Source organism: Salvia hispanica, chromosome 6 (assembly GCF_023119035.1).
Source record: "Salvia hispanica cultivar TCC Black 2014 chromosome 6, UniMelb_Shisp_WGS_1.0, whole genome shotgun sequence".
In the NCBI taxonomy this organism is placed as follows: domain Eukaryota; kingdom Viridiplantae; phylum Streptophyta; class Magnoliopsida; order Lamiales; family Lamiaceae; genus Salvia; species Salvia hispanica.
This window is the reverse complement of record NC_062970.1, coordinates 30,417,288-30,425,085: the sequence shown is the minus strand read 5'-3', so window position 1 is coordinate 30,425,085 and position 7,798 is coordinate 30,417,288. Positions and strand designations below refer to the sequence as shown.

Below are 7,798 nucleotides of genomic sequence, written 5' to 3'. Positions count from 1 at the left end.
CGAGGATACCAATCACATACTCCGTTCTCAAAGAATATGCACTTTGGTTTCGGCACGGATTTTTATGTAAAATTGGTAAAGTAAGAGAAAGGTAGAGAAAAAAAGTAATTAAAGTATTGTTAGTAGAAAATGGGTCTCACCTCATTTGAGAAAAGAGTTTTCAAAATTAGAAAGTGAATATTTTTTAGGATGGACTAAAAAAAGAGAAAGAATGCATATTCTTGTGGGACGAATAGAGTATATTACAATGGAAGATGTATTTTACTAGGAGTACTTCTGTTCACAATAAAAATAGATTTATATTTTTGTTTTGGCACCAAAATTAATTGTTATACACCCTCCGTTTCGTAGTAGTGAAGACATTTCTTTTCGGCACTTGTGTGTTAAGTGCAGAGAATAAAGTAAGAGAGATGGAATAAAGTAAAGATAAATGAGTTTCTATTTTTGGTAATGGGTTCATCTTGGTTAGGACAAACCAAAAATGAAAGTGAGTCATCTTCAATGGGACGAAGAGAGTACTTTTTACTAAAAAGTAAGAGCACTAGCAGTGGTGACCTCTCTCCGGAGCCCATCTCAGGGCCTATCTCCATTTTCTCATGCCACGTCAGCAGGCTCATCTCAGACCTATCTCCCTGTAATGAGAGCCATCCCACAGCCTATCTCAGAGCCCGTCTCATTTTCACATTATCACTATTTTTATATATTTCACTTTTAATTGTTGGTGTTAATTAAAGACAACGTAATATACGGCAAAAAACAAATTTTATTAAAAACAAAATAAACTTAAATTAAACATTTAAAAAAAAAAGAGATAAAGATAGATAAAATGTGAATTGATGTAAAATTGGAGAAGTTCATATCACCGTGGAGAGAAGTAAAATTGACATTGGAAACGGATGAATGTGAATTAATGAGTAATGAGGTATATATAGTGGATTTGAATTAAATTAAAAATAAAATACTAAAAAAGGGATATCGGCTGGGCCGATCTATGGCTTCGGGGCGGAGCCGAAGGGGATGGGAGATAGGCCTCCTCCCCACAATGGAGGCCTATGAGAGCCGATGGGGGGCCGATCGCTCGGCTTTTGCAATCGGCCCCATTGCTAGCGCTCTAAGGGTAGTATTTCTCCATGGTGAATCTCATTTTTTTAAAAAGATGAGTATTCAACTACTTTTTCTCTATTTTCACTTATATTAAGTACACTAAAACTAAATTTGTGTTGTTCATTACTAAAATTATTTCTTTTCGCAGTGGTAAATACTCTTCTGTCTCACAAGAATATGTACTAGTTTCTTTAAAGTTCGTTCAACAAAAAATATGCACTTTTTAAACTCTTTTCTCTCTAATGAGGTGAAACGTATTCTCCACAAACAATACTTTATTTACTTTTTCTTTCTAATTCTCTCTTATTTTATCGGGCTAGCAGGCCGGCTAGGCGATTCGTGGGCGCTGGCCGGTCCGCTAGCCTACCAAAGCGATCGGCCAGCGATAAATCGGTGAGCCGATCGGCTAGCCCACGTCGATTTTCGGGCGCTAGCCGGTTCGTTGGCCGCCATTGCAGGCTCCCGATCGGCTAGCGGACCGGCCAGGGCATTTTATTATTATTATTATTATTATTTTTATTTCTGAAACTCTATATATACGCGATCTGCACGTCATTTTCATTCGCACCACTTGTTTTAACGATTTTATCTCTCTCTTAATTTCTATACAAGAGCAATATCGTGAAATGAGTGATGCGGGTGGAAGCGGCGTGGGTGGTAGTGGTGGTGGTAGTGGTGGGGATGCTGAGGAGGTGTTCAGCCGGCGATTTAACGAAGAGTTGGCGGCCTATACGTCCCGTGAGATAAATCGGCTGATACAAAGGGCCTTGCAGCCGCAGTAGCTGGCGGTATCTCGACCCATTGTCCACCGCCAAAGTGTGGTTGATCGGGATCACGTTGCTTCACATCAGCGGCTATATGAAGACTACTTTGCTCCGTAGCCGCGGTTTGGGGCCAACCTTTTCAGGCGGCGTTTTAGAATGCATAGGTCACTGTTTATGCATATCGTTGACGCTTTAGAGCGTCGATATACGTGTTTCCGGTTCAGGCACGATGCGGCTGGCAGACCCAGCCACACACCTATACAAAATTGCACTACGGCAATCAGGCAGTTGGCCTGCGGAGGCGCAACAGACATGTGGGATGAGTACCTCCACATCGGTGAGATGACTGCCCTGCAGTGTCTGAAGTTTTTCTGTCAGGGCGTCATTGAAATATTCGGTGAGCAGTATCTTCGAAGCCCTACCCCCGAAGACTGCTAGGATCTAATGTGGATGCACGGGGAGAAACATAGGTTCCCGGGGATGTTGGGCAACATAGACTGTATGCATTGGGAGTGGAAGAACTGTCCCGCCGCCTGGAAAGAGTTCAAATGACCGGCCACAAGGGAAAGAATCCCACGATGATCCTCGAGGTCGTAGCTGATTACCGACTGTTTTGGGGTAGCCGGGTCGAACAATGACCTCAACGTCTTCAATTTGTCGCCCCTTTTCAACGAGCAGTGCCAGGGCGTCGGTTCGGCCATCAGTTTTGTCGCCAACGGCAACCAAAGCATGATATGGGTTACTACTTGGCGGATGAGATATACCCTAGGTGGCCTGTCTTTGTGAAGAAGATCAGATGCACATCTGAAGAAAGGAAGGCCTACTTTGCGGAACGGCAGGAGTCGGCGCGCAAGGACGTGTAGCGGACATTTGGTGTGCTCCAGGCTCGATGGGCGGCAGTTAGGGGTCCAACGCGTTTGTCGCATGTCCACTGCATTTCGATATAATGTACGCCTGTATTATCATGCACAACATGATAGTCGAAGATGAAGGTTTACAACTGACTAGTTGGACCAATGACTATGCTGATGAAGCCGGTCCAAGCCACGACGTGGCCACCCCCAACGTACGAATGGGGGTACTTCACGATGAAGCCGGTCGCCTCAAGGCACATACCGACATGTGTCAAGTGGATGCTCATATTCGACTCCAAAAGGATTTAATTGAAGAGTTGTGGGCGCGGAAGACTGCACGACGATAGATTTTTTTTATGTATTTTTTTAATTATGTAATTTTTTTTAGGATGGACTTTTTTTTAATTTAAATAAAATGGTTGTATTGTCCCCGTATTTGTGTCGTAAATTTTAATTTCGTATTTGCGTAAATGTAATTTATTTATTTTTTATAATTTTGTTTAGTGGCTAGTCGTAGTGCTAGTCCAGTTTCTGGTCCTGATAATGTGTCATGCAGTTTCTAGTCCTAGATGATGTGATAGAAGGAGTTTTTGGTTAGACTATTACTAGCCTATTGATGAGCTATAGCCACTGTGGATGTTCTAAGAGAAGAATGTTGATTGACTTAAATGGCCCATGTGGACGAATTTTCAGTCTTTATAATAAACTAGTATCACACCCGTGCTATGCACGGTCCACTTTATTCTCTTCAAATATGAAATATTTTTTTTAAATCATACAATTATATGGGGTCTAAAATTGTAATGTACTTATTTAATAATAAATATAAATAATACATTTGATTAAAGTAGTAAATTTCATTAAAATAAAGTTGTGATATGTACAAATGATGAAAAATAATTTGTATCACAAATTTGAGATGAGAAAATTTTATTATATAATGATAATATTGAAAACTGTACATAAATATAGAAAAAAATATATATGGATATAGCAAGTTTGAAAAAAAATATATCAATGACATTTCCATATTTTTAATAAATATGACCACAGGGGTGTGATCCGTTGCATACTTTTCTTAAATTGCTAACTTGCTAATTCATCAATGCAATGAATTAAAAATGTCAACACGATGATACTGAAATGTCAACATAAACTTAAGTTGATATTTTAATACATTATATCGACATTTATAATTAAATGTTAACACAGTTTATTAAAATGTCAACACAAATATGTGTTGACATTTTAATGTGATCATGTTGAGATTCAGCTAAAATATAAATACGTGGAAACTAATATTGTACATTATTTTCGTAAAATTGGAAAAATGACTTTGACCGTGAGACTAAAAAATATAGCAAATTTACATCACACAACCTAAAGAATGTATAACTACCACTTTTCCTAATGAGATTTAAGATATTTTATCAAAAAGCTATATTTTAAGATTGCATTGGTGAGGCATTTTCTAGTCGAGCTTCATTTCATTGCAATATAGTGACCCTATACACTAAAAACCCAAACCTTGAAACCTAAATTCTAAACCCTTAACTTTAAATAATACTCATCATGACCAACAAATGATCCAAATATCAATAATTGATCACTTATTCTAATTTGGGGGTTTTAGATCTGTATTCGATATCTTACATTGGTCGGCCTACTTGATAATCCCTTACTAATAGAGGTTCCTGAATCTTGGTTGTAAATATGTTTATATGCTCATATCAAGAAATTGCTTTACAATAGGGTTGTGAACGGTAAACAAAAAAAAACTTACTTGCATTCGTCCAAGCATCTATTCATCCAATGGTATTATTTATTGGAGCCAAAAATTAAATTAAATTATTTACATTTTATATATATAATTTAATATGTGCATTTAACTTATAATGTACAATTAACTAAGTAGAAACGTAGTAGAACAATGTAAAAGATCGAGCCACTAAAATTGCAAGTCAACCAACGTTTAGTCCACTTTTACTACCCAAATAAACCATGAAAATTCAATTTTCTTGTAATTGAAAAAAAAGCTTAAAACATGTATATATTATTTAAATATTCCCATTACATTATTGATTATGCGTTTAATTATTTAAATACCATTATTTTCATTAATCTCATCAATTCCATAAACTAAACATGAAATTGGCACTCGTTAATATTAATTGTCAATCAATCAACAATTCACCTAGTAATTTCATTAATTTTGTGCATCTAATTTTGTAGCAGTTTTCAAATATCATTTTTATGTTAAACGGCTAAGGTAACTCCTTAATAATTCTTTCTAGCCCATGATATATATCCAACTACAACAACTTCATAAAGTAAATAATTTAACACAATTTGTTTATTAATTGTATTTATATATTAAATATACTAAAAATTGAATACAAATTTCACTAACTTTATAATAAAAATACATTAAATATATTATTAACATTTAAAGATTTACATAAAATATACCACAATACTAATACTATAAAAATAAAAACAAAAAAAAAAATTCATATTATGCATTCAAAAATAAAATTTATGAAATAATTTTATAATAACTCCAATAATATTGTTATTTCTTCCAAAACTATATGTGTATATAGATTTTTAATTAATTTACCATATAAATATTTTATTTGAAGATATATAATAAAAAAAGTTAATTGAATAAAAATGCATTGAGATGGTAGAATTAAACTAATAAATAAATAAATAAATACTAAATATATGAATTAATTATAAAAACACAAATAAAAGATAAAATCACAAATAAATGTATACAAAAACTCCAAAGATTACATGGTGCCTCCTCTTCTCCAAATCCATTTTTCAATTCTTAACTCTTCCGTCTTTATAATTATCTTCCGAATTTCTAGTCAAATCTTTTCTCTCCTTCCTTTGTCTTCATCACGCGCTCCTATATTTCTATAATTTTTGTGAGGTTGAAGGTTGCTTTCAATCATGTCATTCCAATAGCAACTCTCCCAATTGTCACCTTCATAATAAGCCAGCGTGAAGAGACTGCAAAAAAACATGAGAAAGAATTGGATAATAACAGACAACTCATGCATCCACCAACATGTTGGTGTACCTGGAACCTATTATACCATCACAAAATAGATGTATAAGTTAAATAAAAGGGATCATATGTCAACATAGAACAATGGTTAGAAAGCTAAAACATCCAAAAATTAAACTATATCCATAAAAGTACACAGGAAAAATAGTTTAAAAATAGTTGCATACTTGCATTAGTCATCAATTTCTTGAGCACGAGATATCCGAGTTTCTGCATGTCACGACCCAACTTTGCTTACTATAGCAAGGTTCGATATACCGTGACTGTGGTGGATAATAAGAATGCGGGTTGGGTAAAAAAAAATGGACTTCATGGTTGAACTTTCTGACTGTAGAGTATAAACATTGAATACATGAATAGAATGGCTCGATCACAATGACTCGAGTCGGGGACAATACAATATACTGGTTAATTATCAGAGTCTTTAGAGAAATAAAGAATTTCACTTGCTTTAATGCACAGCGGAAGGAACTGAACGCGGTTCCATGTATGAAGACACGAACCTCCGAGAGTATTGAATGGAACTATAAGTAGGTCTGGTTTAATTAGCACCCTTCCCTCCATCACAGCTCTCTTACCGAAGGAGATCAAATTTTAACGGTTAGATTTTCCAGAAATAATTTCGGAAGTGGCTGTCGGTTTCTACAGTAGCAGCGTCGATTTTCTATACGATCGGGGGTTCAAACGTAGTCCGATCGTTCTGAAATTTTAAAGGAAGGTAAACAACTTATCTAACTTCATTATGACCAAAGGAAATTTCATTTGGACGGTTAGATTTTCTATTATAAATTTCCGAAGTGGCTGCTAAAACAAGAGGCTTATTTTGAAACATGTTAGGAGATTTTCTAGTTTCTTGAATAAAAACAAATATGACGTATTTGGTAAAAGGAGAGCATGCTTGGTTGTGATTCTATGTTCTATATGAATTCATGCTAACATGACGTGCTTGATAAAACTTGAAAAGAGTTAACTTGCGGTTTGAAAATCATTACCTCAAAAGAACGATAAAAGGTTTATTTAGAAGTGCTTCTGCTTGAAATTCTCCTTCTTGAAAAATGCTTGCTTGAAACTTGCTAGGAAAGATGGAAAACTTTTCTGTCTGCTTGCTTAAAATTTTGGGTGAAAAGAGATTTTAGGTGCGTATGATTTTGGTAGAAAGAAGTTTGAGAGTGCGTCGCAGAAGTGTGATACTGGATTTTGGTGTGTGTAGCAAAGTGATGCCTCAGAGAAGTTATGAAACTTGAAATTTCACAACTCTCCTTCCTTATACTACTTTCTGCCGACACTCGCATGCAACAAAAAAAATAATTGAAAGCTTTTAATTCAACGCTCTTCCTGATTTTGGGGATATGTCTCCCTTGATTTAAATTCTTGTCTGCAGATTTTGCAGAAAATAATGACTCGCCTTTACATACACACATATATATATATACTTGAATTATAAAACGTGATGCATATACTTATGTGATGACTCCATGTCATTTTCAGTGAATAGTGTTGCACTATTCACATGTTGACTATGGTTAAAGATGGTAGAAGTTATTTTTGTTACTACACTATTATTACACTGTCGTTTCTGACTTGTCCCATCATTTGTAGGAAGTTGGGGTTTCCTGAAGATAGAATACTAGCTTTGCGAAGAAGCTTTAGCTCATTTTTGTAACATCATAAATTAGATATAATTAATACATTTCTCATTTGAAGAGAAATGACTATATTCTGTAAATAGACATTTAATATCCCTCTGCTTTATAAATGTACATGGACAATTATTTTATCGTTTCATGTATCCTTTTGTACATTAAAGTCCTTGATCAAAATTAGTTTCACGTTGGCTCTTAACTATCAATTAAAACTCATCAAGAATTTTAATACCACAAAACATAGAGTTTAAAATACTACTTGCTTTAATATAATTATTTACTCGATAAACGTTCAAGGACGTTAATTTGAGCGGGGTATTACAACCGTTTCCACGTTAGCAAGCCAAGCGGGAT

The 7,798-nt window shown here is 35.1% G+C and overlaps 1 long non-coding RNA gene across 1 annotated transcript; it reads left to right on the top strand.

Moving 5' to 3' along the window:
• The first annotated feature begins 6,379 nt into the window (after window positions 1-6,379).
• Window positions 6,380-7,586, top strand: LOC125193421. Its single transcript, XR_007171577.1, has 2 exons — window positions 6,380-6,519; window positions 7,401-7,586. It is a non-coding gene; the product is annotated as an uncharacterized LOC125193421 (long non-coding RNA).
• The last annotated feature ends 212 nt before the right edge of the window (window positions 7,587-7,798 follow it).